Source organism: Cimex lectularius, unplaced genomic scaffold (assembly GCF_000648675.2).
Source record: "Cimex lectularius strain Harlan isolate CLEC.00 unplaced genomic scaffold, Clec_2.1 scaffold260, whole genome shotgun sequence".
Classification (NCBI taxonomy): domain Eukaryota; kingdom Metazoa; phylum Arthropoda; class Insecta; order Hemiptera; family Cimicidae; genus Cimex; species Cimex lectularius.
Window position 1 is genome coordinate 484,177 of NW_019392831.1, and position 18,837 is coordinate 503,013.

The 18,837-nt window shown below is 35.0% G+C and overlaps 1 protein-coding gene and 1 non-coding gene across 2 annotated transcripts in view; one reads left to right on the plus strand and one right to left on the minus strand.

The window, feature by feature from the left end:
• LOC106663930 (out at first protein) overlaps window positions 1-18,837 on the minus strand; it is a 66,006-nt gene that overhangs the window by 37,486 nt on the left and 9,683 nt on the right. The gene's annotated exons all lie outside the window — the stretch shown is intronic.
• Window positions 8,668-8,740, plus strand: Trnad-auc. The gene has a single exon. It is a non-coding gene; the product is annotated as a tRNA-Asp (tRNA).

Sequence of the window (18,837 nt, forward strand, 5' to 3'; positions counted from 1 at the left end):
TCACTAACGAACACTCTGGATCAAGGTATGGTTTTGAAGAAGAAAGCAAATTCAGTTGCTACTGCAAGCTTTCGACCTATTTTAAGGTCATCATCACGGCCTATGCTATGAAAAATATATGTGTATAATTGATTTAACAATCAATACAACTATATATAACTGTCAAAATAACCTTAAATATCTCTACAGGTTGATATATTTATATTATCACAGGGGATTTCAAATTTCCTTGAAGGCCGACAGTCCCAACAGTGCCGAGGACTGTAATAGTATTGCCCCGGAGGTATTGATATCTAACAATAAAAAAAGACATTGGCTAATAGATTGTTAGATATTGATTCAAGGAAGTTAAAAAACGGTGAAAAACTGATAGAATTATGAACAATTCTTTCGGTACGTCCCATTGATTTCGCCCAAATTAAAATATTTTAGAAAGAAATACATACCCGACATCAATGAGTTCTTTACGTACTAAACTCAAGGATAAGAAAAAAATTAAAATGATCGAATATTGTATATAGGTTCTAGTGTAGCGAATGTCCAATCAAATACATGGGTCAAACAAAACAATAAAAAATATAATTTATGGCCATGTTTCTCTTTGTGGAATTAAATCCAGAAATGTCATAAATTGGACATTTCGAATGTTGAAATAATTGACAGAGTCTCATTACTCAAAAGAATAATAACAGAGGTACTACTTCTAAAATAGAAAATAGTAATTGTAACATTCAAACAGAAACTGTGGGCTTAGTTAAATTTATGAAGGTCTTATTAATTTTAAAAAGAGGAGGACTTCTCAGTTATGATTGCAACACTTTATAGTCCTTGGCAATGTTGGTGCTGAGTCGGACTTCAAGGAAATTTAAGATCGCCGGTGAAAACTTAAATATTTCAAAATGTAGACATATTTAAGGTTGTTTTATAAGTTCCAATAGTTATATTGATTGTTAAATCAATTGTACAAATATGTTTGTCATAATGTCATAGGCACTGATGATGACCTGCAAATATGTCGAAAATGTGATAGTAGCATTTGAATTTGCTTTCTTCTTCAGGTCCATATCTGATCCAGAATGTTTGTATATTTTATGTGGAGAACAACAATTTGAAAAGTTTTGAGAAGATAGTTAGAATTACGTCGAAACTATAATAATCGCTAAAGGCCAATGAAGTTTACAATTTATAAGCCGGAAAAGGAATTGATTGTGTATATACGATAATAAGGATAGAAGATGAAGAGCTCTAGTTCTAAGTCAAGAAAAGTTGACGAACAAAAATAAATTTTAGAAGTTACGATAGCTCAAGTGGGTAGAGCAGCGGCGTATTGAGCCGAAGTTTGTTGGTTCGAATACCGCTCGTGACACAAACTTTTTCATTTCAAGCAATACCTTACATAAAAAGAATAATTAATTGAAAGAAGTTATTTGGTCAATTAGACCACAAAATATAATGCAATTTAGAATTCGATTGCTCCATTTGTTCCAAATGAGAATTGTGCTTGAACAAGGCAACGAGTCTCATCTTTCACTTTTGTAAAAAATAGAAGTATAGTAGAAAGAAGTAATTCAATAAATGGATTAGAAAATAGATAATACAAAAGACGATTCAACATGAACGTAAATTATTTGCATTTATAAAAACATTTATGATAAATATAATGATTTACGCTACCAACATTGGTGATTCAATGCCGAGAAAATTAATATATCAACATTTTTACAATATTTGTTTTCCTTGAGAACTGTGAGTAATATAATGTCAGTAAGACGATTTATTCAAGCTTCTGCGTGCACGGTTTTTTTAATTTAGTTTTATCCAACGGATGTCATACGCTGCTAAATGATGAGAGAATCATTATCATTGCCTGGGTCACGAAAATCGAGCAAGGGATATTTGTATAAAACCGCAGACAAACTTCGCGTGCCTACCCTTCCGATTCGAGTGCTAAAAAGAGACTTTACGGCTCAAGGAAATTTCCAAGATATTGAAGCGACTACTTTTTTTCTCCTCTTCCAAAAATGGAAAACCGCAATCGCTTCGATCGGCGAGAACGCGACGGCTGAATATGCATGATTTTTCCCCGTCCTCCGCCGAGTTTGAATATTCAAGGAAATGTCAACAACCGAAATCTGTTTATTTAGAAGAGGATTATACTCTTTCGCTTCACTTTTCAACGTTAAGGGATGATAGCTTCTACAGAATAATAATATTGTGTAAGAGATAGGTATGGCTTCGATTTAAAATTCTAACTCTAACTTCTAGGTAACTGTAAAAACTAATTGAAAAAACAAACAGCAAATAAAACCACCCTTTCCAATTGGTAATCAAAACCGGCTCATAAATTTCATGTTTCTGCGGCTTTAGCGACCCTCTCACGTGTGTCGACCCTGAAATTACCGAGGGTTGAACTGTCATTCATCATAGCCGGGCCCACTCTGGAAACGGGTGGACGACGGTTCGGCAGATTTATGTCCTCTTGTTTAAATGATTGTCGTAATTTTTCACCCCTGAGATCGAGAGCGACCCTCAGCAGCAAAACGTTTATTGTAATAAATATCTCACTTGAACACTTTCCAAAACACATTTATTACACATATGTATGTGACAATGTGAGAGATAAGCGTTAAAATTACATTGGCGTGGAAAATTTAATTATTTATATTCAAAATACAAACTAAGCAGTTAGAGTTTGAACATATTATACATTTCTTTCCGTTTTTAATAACATTATTATACCTTATATATTATACTTAAAATAAACATTTTTTTCACTAAAGCACTATTAACTAAGGACATATAGACACTCAGTGCTGAATCATCTCCAAGAACTAAATTTGCTAAGGAAGAAATACACAATCCCATATGAACTATGCGCCGCCCTGAGACGCGGCAGCAGGTACAGATTGTTGATCCAATATTTCAGGCCCATAAACATTCTAAATTGTATATGTGCACCTTTATATATGTGATATCTATTATTTATTGAAACGAATGTATTTATTAGCGTGAATAGAAGGGTTTATGCTCAGAGGAATGTCGAATAATCTGGAGTATTGTGAAGGCTAACCAGACTATCATGTTTTTATCTTGTCTGCTATTTGTTGGAACGAGTGTATTTATTAGCACGAATGGCAGGGTTTAACCCCAGAGGGATATCGAGGAATCTGGAGTACTGTGAAGGCTAACCAGACTATCATGTTTTTAACTTGTCTGTTATTTGTTGGAACGAGTGTATTTATTAGCGTGAATAGAAGGGTTTATGCTCAGAGGAATGTCGAGTAATCTGGAGTATTGTGAAGGCTAACCAGACTATCATGTTTTTATCTTGTCTGTTATTTGTTGGAACGAGTGTATTTATTAGCGTGAATAGAAGGGTTTATGCTCAGAGGAATGTCGAGTAATCTGGAGTATTGTGAAGGCTAACCAGAGTATCATGTTTTTATCTCGTCTGTTATTTATTGGAACGAGTGTATTTATTAGCGTGAATAGAAGGGTTTATGCGCAGAGGAATGTCGAGTAATCTGGAGTATTGTGAAGGCTAACCAGACTATCATGTTTTTATCTCGTCTGTCATTTATTGGAACGAATGTATTTATTAGCGCGAATGGCAGGGTTTAACCCCAAAGCAATCTGGAATATTGAGATTGCTAAACAGACTACCAAGTTTTTATCTTGTCTCTGTTTTTATGTGTATTTGTGTTTATTATTTTTATATTTTATTCACAATTAAGGAGGCCCTGAAGTAACGCACGAACTGAAAAAGGAAAGGAAAAGAATGGAGGGCTGGCGATGACCAATGTAGGTTGCCTGCCCTAAGAAGGGAAAAGTGACATCAAATTTAACTCGAATGTACTAAAGATTGTGGGGTTAGTTATAACGGTGTGATAAAATTATTCAGAAATAAGAACGGAACAGAACCTCCCTAGATTATACACGTTTTAACAAAAAAAATGTAACCATTAAATTTCCCATCCTTATTTACTTTATCTACTTTTACTTTTATATGGTTACTTTTTTTTGTTAAAACGTTTAAACATAAATAGTTAGATAAGACACTTTCTTTCGTTTAAAGAATTTTTTGACATTGTATAATAAACCTAGACAGGTTCTGTTCCGTTCTTATTTCTGAATCATTTTATCACACCGTTATAACTATCCTCACAAAGTATCTACACTCTTTTTATCCTAGACCAAAAACCATTACAGACGACGATTCGCAAGGATGTTCATAGGCTTTTTTAAATATGTTTCATTTCTAAGACTTTTCTGTTATGGTAGACACTACCACGATCAATAATCGCATTATGAAAGCACGGAGTGTGGTTTAAATTCAAAACATGCCTTAGGTAGCGTGTTTGGGTTTTGTTTCTTAAGTCATATCCAACCTGCTTTTTAAGTATAGTTTCGTTTGGAGGTACGCCTGTACATAATCCTTACAGGGAACTTTGAAGACCAAATTAACTTAACCAAATTAAATTAATTTAACTGTTTTAGTCTTTAATTTAGAAAGAAACGTTATTTCTTACATTAACGGTGTAGCCGAACCACGTTAGAGTAGTGACTGAATATTTTCGGGATGCCGTGGGAAAGAACCATCACGTATGGAATGCCATAAAATCTAACATTTCCCCCCAACTCTGTTGCCACTTTGTCCGTCCAGTCCTCAGACATTTATTTATGAGAGTACTGGCGTAGCGATTCCTTTCCAATGATTTCTAGCCTTAAATGTATTGTGAAAAGGGCCATGGCGGAATATGAAGTACTGATCGCCCTATTTTCGGATGGGTACATTGACAATAATGTATTCTAGAATTATGGTTAACAATTGTATTAGACGGATGTCGATAACCCGGTATTCTAACTTCAAGCGGAACGGACATGATCGAGGTCTAACCCAAGAAAACGACATTAACTATTAAATTTGGTTTTGAATTTTTCAAATATTAAGCAGTTGAAATTTGACATTAATTAGTTTGGCAGTAGTTAACTGGAATTTTTCTATTCCTCTATGCTGTGTTTTAATTCAAGTTAAAAATAGTTTTAATCATAGTTTTTAATGTTAGCATGTTACCACTGGTATAAGCATAAAATGAAATAACGTGTAAAGAAAAGCCTAATTGGACGCCTATATAATAAAGAAAGAGGGTATTTTTTAAATTTTTTATTGAAACGCCCTAACGACTTGTTCATTTCAGACTATGCATAAAAGAGCCGGGTAAGAAAAGAAAATAATTAAATCAGAGCGAAATAGAATATTTAAATTTGAGGGGCGTCAGTGGCAACAACGGTACAAGCGTTGACACGGCGCCCATCACGGTAAGGTAAAGGTCCCGGGTTCGAACCCAGCCCTGCATTCGAATATATGCATACGATACTTACAAATGGGCTTCTTTTTTCACCGGTACACTGAGGGTTTATATGACCTCTGCTGTGGCAAACCCTTGTTTATAAAAAAAAAAAAATTAAAAAAAAAAAAAAAAAACCGGCCCGTTTGACCTCAAAGAAGCCGTCTCCTCACACAAAAATGAATTTCTATCCCTACTTCCTTCCCACTCTTTCAAAATCCAACATATATAAACAAAAACATTAATATCTCACTAACCCACACAACAGTGAATATCTATACAAAAAACAAAACACTTTGAATGAGTATAAATAATTTGATTAAATGTAAAATTTCTATATTGTGAACATCATAATATAAATTTATAGTCATATATAATATAATAACTGTATAATTTAAACAATGTTTATAAATCCCGGGCCCTTAAGATGATCCCAATAACGACCGAAACCAAAGAATTTTTTTTCTAAGCCTACGACCAGACCGCATCTCACGATCTGTAAATAATCATTACATAACGGTCACTAAATATTATATTGGGTTGTCCGGAAAATAATGCAGGATTTTAAGTTTTCATTAAAAAAAATCTATATAAAATATTCTGTTTACGTTTACAGGATTACTCATTTGTATGNTGGGAAATTATTTTGATTAAAGAACATTGCTTTAAAGTAACTAGTTTCTTTTTTTTTGTTTAATACCAAAATCCTGCATTATTTTCCGGACAACCCAATACAGTAATAACTAATTTATCTAACAAAATAATTTTTAACCTAAAAATAAGCGATAATTTTTTATTTCAAATTATAAAAAATTCAATGAATAGGTTTCTATCGAGTAGATATATTTGTTGATTTTCCAAACATGATTTTCATACTAACCCCCAGGGTTTCGGTGTTTTTTAGTTAAGTAGTACTAATAAAAATTCATCTACAAAATAAGAAAAACCCTTCAATTCATCAAATCACACAGTGTTTATGGTATTTTGCTTTGAAATTGTATATTTTAACTTACCAGGTACAGAGAAAGATAATAAAAGAGCCCTATTTCATACAAAAATCGGAAGAGTAGAGCCAAATACTAGCTGATACGCTCAATATTTATATAATTTTTACCAAGAATTTATGGAAGAAGAATCGTTTATAATGATTTATTGGTCCGGTTCCTATTCATCATGGGCAATGGTGTTATTATATAACATTGTAAAATATGAGTTATAAATGCGTTCATAGCTGCAAAGGGGGTGAAAACAATAAAACTGACTCGTTTCCTTCACAAATCGGAATAGGGCCCGCTAAATACTGCTGCATGCTAAAGCACAATTCTCATATATCGGGTGGCATTCCTACACACCCTTTATACGGAGCCAAGGAATGTCACCCTTCAATTAAATAAATTCAATTAAAGAATTAAATTTGGGGGGTGAAGGCGGACTCTTTTAACTTTTGAGCCTAAGTTGTTACGCTCAAAAAGACCAACAAAAAAGGACAGAATTTCCGTCAGCTGGGGATGTAAACAATGGCCTTTGTAGGGACATGAATCTTCAAACTGGCCACTCATGAATGATAAAGGACGAAACCACTTTATAAACAAATATGCCCGGGCGGTATTAATTCAAAAACATCATTTCCACTAATTTCCCCGAAATCGACCCCGTTTTCTCATCAAACGACAATTGCCATTGTGTTATCGCGGCGATTATGCACCGGCCATCGGGGCATCCATCACGTCCAAAATTGGTCGCCTGACGGAAGAATTAATAGCTCTGATGCAATCCAATGTAATTATGCATTATCCTTGAAACAGAAAAACTTCACAAACGTTATCACTTCGCTAAAACATCTATCGAATACACTCAACAACAGACGAGATAACCTAACAGGATGTTAAAAAAATGAAAATTACAGAAAGTAAGTTTTTTCCAAACTGCACCGGGACATATTTATTAAAGAAATTCTATCTGGACTATCAATAGTAATCCGTTTACTTTAAATAATTTAACGAAGATTTTAAAAGCGATTTACATTTTGATGAACAGTACATAGGCAATGGAATACAATGCGGCAAAATTGGGTTTTCAAACTCACTTAATTCGAGAAGATACGATTTATTGAAATGCTTTTAGGAAAAAAAACATAATTGTAGAAGAAAACACGGATTTTATTCATTACCTATGCATTTTTCATCAAACCTTAGAAGGTTTTAAAAATCTACATGAAATTATCAATATAAAGAATCAAATAACTGAGCCATCTGATTCCGACTGATAGCCATTTCCCTAACTCAAACCACAAAATTTAAATAATGGAAGTTCCTTGAATAATTTCAAAAATTCGCTTCTCCGTCAATAAAATTCCTAGAGATTGACGAATTTTCCACCAAAAATGGCTTTATTTAATAAGCTTTCGAATGGTATGCTTAGTGGGAACATTAAATTCTTTTATAAGGAGGACGATAAAGATTAATTCTTCCAAAAAACATGAATCCTGGAAAAAAACTCGTTTTAAGCGAGGGTAGGTGTAATTCATATTGATGACAGAATTTTTTATTACATGAAACTGTTACATGGAAATGTCACACTTCTCCAGGATTGTAGGATGCATTCAGATCATACTTTATGCTCTTTTATTGTAGTCTAAAAGTCAACTCTTTCCCCGATAGAGTAACGAAAATCGCAACCTTTAAAATCCTTGAGTTATTTTCATACATTATTCAACCTTTAGTATAATTTTAATCTGTAGTATTCAGTTTTCCTATAATAAACCAATTCGGACTAACTTCACCCCCAAAACGTTGATTTTCCTCTGTCGTAAAGTGTTTTTGGGCAGTTATATCTATCATATAAAAAATGAACCGATCCTACCAAGCATATATCATGCTTTGCTCTTTAACTGCATACAGAGGGAGTTGGATTCTTACCATAATATAAATATAGTATCAGTAATTTACAATAGTTAGTAGTTTACAATGGTCTTAAAAATATTCGATTGAAATATGTTTTGTTTCAGTAATGTTTTGAAAACAGTAATTATTATATTCCTAATGAAATCTCGAGACCGAATACTTTCATTATTTTCATAATAATAAATTTTCAGGAAATAAACTGAAATTGTAAATAATTAAGGTTTTTAGTTGAGATGAAAAAAAGTTAATAGCACGAGAGGGATTCGAACCTACGACCTTCGGCTTGATACGCCGCTGCTCTACCACCTGAGCTATCGTGACCTCGATCCACTCGGACATCAACTCCCCATCTCAACAAGGAGGGAAAACTCATAAGTTGGGGTTGAGATGGGGACTTGATGTCCGAGTGGATCGAGGTCACGATAGCTCAGGTGGTAGAGCAGCGGCGTATCAAGCCGAAGGTCGTGGGTTCGAATCCCGCTCGTGACACTGTCTTTTTCATCTCAACTAAAAACCTTAATTAATTATAATGTATTAATTGGTCAAGCGGACCACGAAATTAGTGAATTTAATGAAATTGTAAAGTACGACAGTAAACGTACGCATTCAGGCTGGTTCGCTAAGAGATTTAAAAAAGAATTGATCATTAGTTGTCTGAAAATGGAGTAGAAACTCATAAAAATTCGTTTTCTAACTCGTTCCATGAGAAGACACAATTCTTACGGTGTAAAAAGAAATTGTAAAAAAAACGAATTTCTACATTACGTATATATTTTTCATACAAATTTAGGTCCTTATTAAGTAGTATACGCTGTTTTCTTTGGCGTTTCTTTGGCACAAATACGTAAATTTAAATGGAAAGATCATCGAAAAATTTCATAAATTCACTGCGCTGTGGCAAAACTTCATGGAGGTTGGTGAATTTCATAAAAACGTCTTCATTTAATAATGGTTAGCTAAGTGGAAACAGTAAATTCTATTTTAAGGGGGAGAAATTCGTGATGTTTCTAAATTCTATGAAGATCTGTAATAGAAATTATTAAGGTGGTGTATGTAGTTCCACTTTTTGTAAATTATGGTTCTACTCAAAGAGTTGTTGTTTTCAACGACCGGATTTCAAACGCCCATCATCAGGTTACATTACAAACACGTCGATCGAATAATTTCAAAAATTCATAGAAATTCTACTCGTTCACCTGTCTCATCAGCCTATTTTTAAATTTTATTAAGATACCCATAAACAATCGGACATTAATAAGAGTTTATAATATTTTCTAAAATTAAAATAGGAATTGGGGTAAATTATTACGTGAAAGACGACTACCAAGACCAATCAAAAGAAATATTAAAAATTGAGGGAATTATGATTAACTGCTCTCAGCAAGCGACAAGCCACCTTTCCCAACCCATTAATAATAAAATGAGAAATACCTCAAACTTTCCTTCCGACGAGTTACAAGGAAATTGAAAACGGAACCGAAAACCACATATTAATTTAAGTAAACGTGCCGGACAAAAGTAATTTTAACTTGGAAAGATTACAGAGTTCCCTTTTCTTTTCAACATTAAAAAAAATATATATTGATTCGGTCAACAGACAAAGAAAATATATGAAAGCTACAAGATTTATTGGAAAAAATATGTAAATATGGTTTTTTTTCTTCGAGTTATTATAGCAAAAATATAGGTTTTCCTTTGTTTTATACTTTAGTGAATGTTTTAAATTGACGTTAACGTATATGGACGAGTAATAAATAAGAAATGTAAATACTAAATAAGCTTTAATTTATCAAGTGAAATATATCCGAAGTATAAATACCCGGAGAGGAAACAACGATATCTTTAAGAGTTGAAAAGACCCATGGCGAATAAATAAAAAAAGTACCACTTGTGCCGGTTTAATAAAAAATATTTGTGAAACCTCCAACCTGCGGCACTTCATTTGAGCCTTTGCATTGAGCCAATTTTTATCAAAGAAAATTTCCCCGTTCCAACGTTCTCCTTTTTTTGCCCAAAAAGAGGGCCCGATTAGGGTCCTAGTTATATTATTACTCGTCCGTCTAAAACTCTACACAAAAAAAAGGGGAAAAGAGAAAAAAAATAAAGTTGCTGATTGAAACACACAATTTTCTGGGCGAAGGGAATCTTCAAAGAAAGTACAGAATCATTGACTGACCGTGAAACTTAAAAAACATACATAATAAAAATATCTATTAGATTTCGTGGTCCGATTGACCAAATAAATTCTTTTCAATTAATTAATCTTTAATTAAGGTTTTGGTCGCTGAGAATAAAATAGATTACACGACTTTTGAAAAATGGCAAAAAGGTGGGAATATTGAAAACGAAGGGGTTGAGATGGGAATTTAGTATCCGAAAGGATCGAAGTCACGATAGCTCAAGTGATAGAGTAGCGGCGTATCTAGCCGAAGGTTGTGGGTTCGAATCCCGCTCGTGGCACTAGCTTTTTCCTTTCAACTAAAACCTTACATACAAAGAATAATTAATTGAAAGAAGTTATTTGGTCAATCGACCACTAAATATAATGGATTTAATAAGTAAAACTTCACTAACAGCTCCCCGTGGTCATTTTAAATGTCGCCGAGAATCGAACCCTGATTACAAGATATTTGAAAAATGGCAAAAAGGAGTGAACATTCGAAAGGTTGTAGGTTGGGATGGGGAGGTAGTGTCCGAGTAGATCCAAGTACAGACAGAAGAAACACTGTGCAGATACTGCCAGGAAGAAGAGGAGACTGCACAAAACATTTTATGTTTGTATGAAGGTAGATGCAGGTTCTTGCAGCTAGGACTAGAAAAACCACAAGCAAGATCCTACACCAAGGAACCACTGGCAAATCTGTGGAGGCTGGTTAATAGCCTGAAGCTGGCCAGTGAGTTATAACTAACAGAGGAGCACAATAGATCTATTTAGGTCGAGGTGCAGTAGGCCTTGTGGCCGCCTCTCATACCCCGATCCTCTATCCATAATAGACCAAGTGGTAGAGCAGCGGCGTATCTAGCTGAAGATCGTGGGTTCGAATCCCGCTCGTGACGCTGACTTTTTTATCTCGACTAAAAACCTTAATTAATTGAAAGATATTAATTGGTCAAGCGAACCACGAAAACTAGTGTTTTTATATTGTTTACAAATTTTATTTTATATTTTATGTCTGTATAAGCATTTTAACCCTGTAACTATGTTTTATTTAAACTTATATGGAGAAAATTGTGCGTAATATGAAACTGTTTTACTATGTAGACTGAGAGGCTGGTACCCCCGAAATCGACATCGATATAATAAAAGGACATTTTGAAATGATTGTAAGTTCCTGAAAAACCACCTAAAAGCGAACAACCAAGAAGAAAGAAGAGAAGAATAAAAATTAAAGAAAATGCTACTAAACCTACAACCAGAACGCATCTCACGATCTGTAAATAATCATTACATAACGGTCACTAAATATTATACAATAATAACTAATTTATCTACCAAAATAATTTTAAACTTAAAAATAAGTGATAATTTTTTTCAAATTATAAAAAATTCAACGAATAAGTTTCTTTCGAGTAGATATACTTGTTCATTTTCAAAACGTGATTTTCATATTAACCCCCAGGGTTTCGGCGTTTTTAAATGAAGTACTAATAAAAATTTATCTCTAAAATAAGAAAAACACTTCATTATAAACAAACCACACTGTGTTTTTGGTATTTTGCTTTTAAATTGAATATTTTAACTTACCAGGTACAGGGAAAGATAATAAAACAGCTCTATTTCCTCCAAAAATGGGAAGAGTGAAGCCAAATACTAGCCGATGCCGTCAATATTTATATAATTTTTACCAAGAATTTATGGAAGAAGAATCGTTTATAATGATTTATTGGTCCGGTTCCTATTCATCATGGGCATTGGTGTTATTATATAACATTGTAAAATATGAGTTATAAATGCGTTCATAGCTGCAAAGGGGGTGAAAACAATAAAACTGACTCGTTTCCTCCACAAATCGGAATAGGGCCCCCTAAATACTAGCTGCATGCTAAAGCACAATTCTCATATATCGGGTGGCATTCCTACACACCCTTTATACGGAGCCAAGGAATGACACCCTTCAATTAAATGGGACACACTCACTACCTTTATCTTCGGCCGGACACGTGGCATTATTAAAAATTCCTATAAGCGTTTATTTATTGTTTTTCAAGTTACATTTTCGTTTGATTAAAAATATGCGATCATGGTTTATTATAAATTCTAAACAATTCGATGAAGAAGCTTCTTTTGTATTAATATTTTATACACACGAATTTGAGATAAAAAGCAAACGGATAAAATTATGTAACCAATAAAAGTAATAACCTTTATTAATTGATATTTTATTTGATTTTCCGAAGAGGAAACACCAACTTAGACCCATAGACGTTCACTTCTCAGCGTACTGTTAATAATTTACTAAATAAGTAAAATATTTTATTATAAACAAATTGTACAGTTTTTTTCTCTGGAATTAACACAGCACAAACGAGACTGCATGTAATATGATAAATATGGGTTATGTGTTCGTAGCTGCACGGGGATATTAGAGTTAGCCCATATGGACTGGTCTTAATAAAAAAAAAAGTACTCTTCAATAACTCTATAGTAAAATAACATTCATTGTACAATGACTTTTGGTCCTTTCTTTTCCGAAGAAAGATAATCGACAATATCCGATTTGAGCTTTAGATGGCCATTCTCCTTCATCTCTTTCTTGTCGTACAAAATGCTCAACTATTAATGAAAATCGATCGTTATATAAAAAACAACAACAATTAAATGAAGAAAATTACATATGTATCTATTATATTAAGCCTAATCTATGCGGAGAAGTATTATAATTATGGAGGAACACTTCTCGTTTCTACGATACTCAACAACAATTTTTTTTACGAGGGTTCGCAACATGAGGTTCCCGAGAGCTCTTCGTCACAAGACAAGAGGATCTTTAACGTCCGCACCTGGCCTATTCGGCCTTATCGGACGTTTTGATTCTCAAGATGAGAGCTGACGCACCTCCGCATACGACGGAATGGTGTTACCGCCGCAGCATTGGTGTAGAGGCGTCCCAGCTCCTAAGGGCCACGAACGACGTCGCTCTCCGCTTTTCACTCGGAATGGTCGGGCCCGCATTGTGCATCGGGTGCAAAGGGCTAACAAGCCGAATTACCTCAGCCTGTTCTCCTTCGTACTCCCTAGATAGAGAAGGCGTCTCTATCTCCCAGAGTATTGGGGCCCCGGCCGCGGTTTTGTTTAAAGTGGAATTGCTAACCACACCCTAGATGAGCACCGCTTACGGTAAAATCTCTCATCGAGCTCAGCCTACACCTGCTATGCGCATTCGAGGGACGCCATAGGCTTAGCCTAGGTGGTCCGATCCTTCGCTTCCGCAAGGGTACCACGCCGGTCATACTCACAACAATGCAAAGCATACTCGAGTGATGATTCACTATCCGTTTCCGTTCGCTTACTCGCGCATTCGAGGGACTATTCAGCATAATCAGCGCGTCTTCAACGCCTATAAGCTGTCGTCCGGTCCACTGTCTCCCGTGAGACCGAGGGTAATAACGCTGGCCATACGCAAGCTTCACGAAGGCTACAAATAGAAGACAGCCTCTGTGTCTAAGGTCCCGCCAGGGGCGTCACCACGTACCACCACAAGTCCGTGCCCAGTGTAACTAGTGCTGAATTTGGAAGGTTTAGTTACCCCGTGGTACAGATGGCCACACACCCTCCCCCGTCTATGCAGACAGGATCTGGTGCACTGGCCCTCGTGTGACTCTGCTAAGGCACCCGCCGCCCATGCCGACCCTAGGCCGACACGAGTACAGCTTGGGCTTAGAGCGGTTGCCACTCCCTCTGGGCTACACCTTTATTTTGTGCCCGGATACCACCCTTGCAACCAAGGGTTGGATAAAATGAAGGAGCCGGATTGAGAAAAGGGCCGTGGATGAGAATCCGAGGTGAGCCGTTTCGGGGTCTCGAGCCACACTATACCACCCGTCGTCGCCCTAGTTCCACACATAGTGGACTACGACTCCCAGGTTTTTTTTTGTGTTTAAAAAAAACATTTGTAAGTATATCGAGTTCGAATGAAGGGCCGCGGGATTCGAACCCAGGACCTTTACCTTACAGTGATGAGCGCCGTGTCAAAGCCTAAACCGTTGCGGCCACCGACGCCCAACAAAATGTTAATGTGCTGTATAAGGAACTTGAGAGATTAAGCTTCAACTTTTGAACAGTACATCAAATTCAATTAATTTAATTAAACACGACCATATCGTTATAACTGAAAAGAAATTTCAATTAAAATAGGACGATAGGATACATTCTATCCAACTGCCCAGCAATAGCGACGAGAAGGCTATGAAACCTAGGAAAGCCACACTTGAGCATTAATATAGTCTACCCCAGAGAACAAGAATTCTGTATTTCATTCAAGAAATAAAAATCTTCCAAGAAAACCATTAGCAGAACTGGGAAACAAGGAAACAATAGCGGAACTCGGATAATTTGAGTAAAAACTAAAAAACATCCAAATGGATGAAAAACTTAAAAAGCGTTTTACAGAATAAACTTACAAACTACATCAAAATTATTTATTAGTAGAAAACCAAAGAACAGTATATTATACAGTGTACAACATTAAAAAATAAAAATAAAGAAGGAATCTATTATCAACGATTTTTCGTTATAAAATTAGAAAATTCATTATTTCAAAGTGTAATTTAATACATATAATCTATAAACAGCGAATCGTAATACGTTTTAGGGCTTATTATTAACAGTAAAAGTAATTTCAATTAATTATTCTTTTTATGTAAGGTCTTGGTTGAGATAAAAAAGTCAGTGTCACGAGCGCGATTCGAACACAAGACCTTCGGCTAAACACGCTGGTGCTCTACCACTTCAGCTATCGTGACTTCGATCCTCTCGGACATCTACTCTCCATCTCATCCCCACTTCGAATTTTCCCTCCTTTTTTCAAATGTCGTGTAATGAGGATTGGATTCTCAGCGACTTATGAAGTGGCCACGGGGAGCTGTTTAATGAAGTGAAACTTCTTTTATTGTACTTACTAAATATTAATCCATTTACGTTTTAGTGGCCAATTGAGCTGTCTTTCTTTTAATTTATTGAGCTTCTTTCAATTAATTGTTCTAATTTTTATTTCAACAAAGACCTTACATATAAATAATAATTAAAAGAAGTAACTTGATCAATTGATCACTAAAACGTAAATGGACAAAAGTAATATCCGAGCTGAATTTTTATGACCCCGTCAGGGTTCTTGTCCTACATATTGCAACCTCTGGCAATCACAAAGCTCAGGTTGTGTCAGCCATGACTTTATTTTCCTCATCAGGAGGCCCGCCCTTAAGAGCTAAACTAAAGGCTTAAACAATGAATGTACCTTGACGTGAAATACTAGAAGTGGTGACATTTGCGAACATTTTAATTAGAGTAGAAACACGAATCTAGGCCGAAAGTGAATTCAACTCACATGGTTCCCGCATCTTTGCTAAATGAGTAAGAAAATTGGCCCAGGCCCAAGATAAGAGTCTCCAACATGCGCGAAACCCCTGACTCGAAAAGATAAGGCATACGCCTAGGGAACTCTCCCTTCCGCGGGTAAACAAACCTAACACTTGCATACATTATGTTTTTAATAATATACGTATACGTGGGTGAAATATATAGTTGATGTATAATACCCAGGACGTTGTGAAGTTCCTATAAAATAAGCCGTATTCCAAAAACCTTTTAATATATTCAAATCTCGTACTACTCTTACTTTTTATAATAAGTTTGCCTCGAGGTGTCTGAACACGCCACTTAACTTAAAATATAAAGATTGTAGATTCTTTTCGATTTTCCTTTAATAATTCATTTATGTATAGTGGTCTAATTGATCATAGTAATTATTTCAAATAATTATTCTTTTTATGTAAGATCTTGGCTGAGATGAAAAAGCTAGTGTAACGAGCGGGATCCGAACCCACGACTCAATCCGCCGCTGCTCTAACCACTTGAGCTACAGTGAATTCGATCCACTCGGGCACCAACCTTTTTACGACTTTTTGCCATTTTTCAAATGCCGTGTAATCAGGATTCGATTCTCAGCGACTTATGAAAATGCCCATTTCTTTTAATACTTACTCACGCAGTCATAAAAGCCTATCTCTTTTGGAAACTCCGTCTTAGTGGAATAAAAAGAAACCTGCTTCGAGGTTAATTCCAACGGAAAATAAACATTTAGGTCGAACAAATTATTAATTGGGCAAGGGATTCAATTTTGTAGTTAAATTGAAGAAATTGATTTGATTGGAAATAACTGCCAGTCTGTATGTGATAAACCGGTTCTTTTATCAAACACTGAACGATGTAAAAAAAGCATAACAAAATCAGGCAAATTGGTTTTTAAACCAATCCTTTGTGCTGATAATACGGAGAATTAAACCGAAAAACCTCAATTTTAATCCTAACATCGATAACCATATCTGTAAGGTTAGGGACAAAAAGATATCCCACCCTAATATTTTCGGTATTGTTTTGTTCTCATTGATTTTTTAAATCACAAATCACTTTTTTGTTACATTTTAAATAAATTGATAATCATCTGTCAGTATGTATTGCTACCTGGAAATAAGAGTAAATATTAATTTTGAGGTGGGGCAAAAAGATGCACATTTTCTGATTGTTTTTATTAAAATTTAGGGAAGCACATAAAACGATTGACAAAATAATTGCAATGCATCCACCTTTCTCTACCTAGCTTCGATTTGGAAGGTCATAGAGGTGACATCTTGAGAAAATTCCCCCTTTTCCCATTATTTTTGGATCGGGCGTTTCATATCTTCTCTGTCCTGTAACTGGCTACAGCCTCTATACCAATTAATGACAAGATATGCCAAGACACTATTCCTACTAAAATCTGGAGATCTAACTGGCCATTCCAAAACGTGACGTTTTTCTTTTGGAAAAGAACCATTTCTGACCATTTCCGGGAGCACTGCTCTGCTGGAATACATATTATTCACTTGGTATTGTTTCTGAGTACCTTGTTAATTGATTTGGTATTAATTTTATATAACTCATACTGTTCATTCTAAAAGAAACAAAAACATTTTCTGTTTTCTTGTTGTACCCAATGATGCGATTCAAACACACTTCTTCTACTTACTTGCTTTTTTCAAAATATCATTTCTTCTTTTATTTGGTTATAGAAATAATGTGTTAAACAATCATGTTGAGGTTAATTTTTTATTACATCTGAAAATAATTTTTTTCTCAATTCCTCTTTTTAGTAGACATGAGCGCGAGAGAACGGCTATAGTGTTCCCTATGAACTGTATTTAGCGGTGGTATCTGTTTCATTTTCTTCCTCAGGATGTGTGTGGCACCATTTATGACTACGTTTTTTATATTAGATGACGCTTCAAGCCCTTGGGGCGATTTGCCAAGCTGCCAAATAGGAATTTGAAGCGATCCTCAAAATTGTTCGCTTTTCCCGTCCTGTTAAGACGGATAGCCTACCTTGTATGGTCTTCTTTCTATAGCCTCTGGATTATTAAAAAAGGTAGAAATGACTTTCCTATCCCGTTTTCTTGATATTTCCAAAACCGATATTCTACGATTTTTCATTATTCGTATTATTGCAAGTTCACTAAGTACCAAACAACTGGCACGACCCACATTTACGTAGATAGTGGAAACAAGCCGAGTTTTATAACTTGGTAGACAATTGGATTTTGGATATTTTTTTGTTTACAAAAGATAGTTGTTTCATCTTTCTGTCCCATCTCAAAGTCAATATTTACTATTATTTCCACGGATTAAAATTTTACTGGCAATTAAGTAACAAGATCCAAAAAAAATTTGCCTGATGAAGTATTTATGTTAAAATATACTTAACGAAAACACACGTAATGCATAGACAAAATAGTAGGGTGGGCTATCTTTTTATCCCGAAGCTTAACTGTCTCTGGTTTAAGAAAAATGTGTGGTGATTAGTGACCGTTAGTCGATGATTGTTCGGAAATCGTGAGATGCGGTGTGATGTGATGTAGGTTTCAGAAAAACATTTTCTTTATCGTGCCAACGTTTCGATCTTTATTGAGATCATCTTCAGGGCCTGGGATTTACAAACATTGTTTAAATTTAACAAATACATATAGGATGTGGAAAAATGTGTATTTATACAATGCAAAAAATATTTTTTTTTCAATCAAAGTATTTCTACTCACAATGGCAGTACTACTCAGAATGGCACAATTACGGAGAAAACAAACAGTTTGAGTGAATAGAAATACTCTAATTGAATATAAAAAAAATATTTTTTGCATTGTATAAATTCCCTTTTTCCACATCCTACATGTATTTGTTAAATTTGAACAATGTTTGTAAATCCAAAGACCTGAAGATGATCTCAATAAAGATCGAAGCGTTGGCACGATAAAGAAAATGGCTTTCTGAATCCTACATCACACCAGACCGCATCTCACGCTTTTCCGAACAATCAATTTAAGAAAAATATAACCTCAAC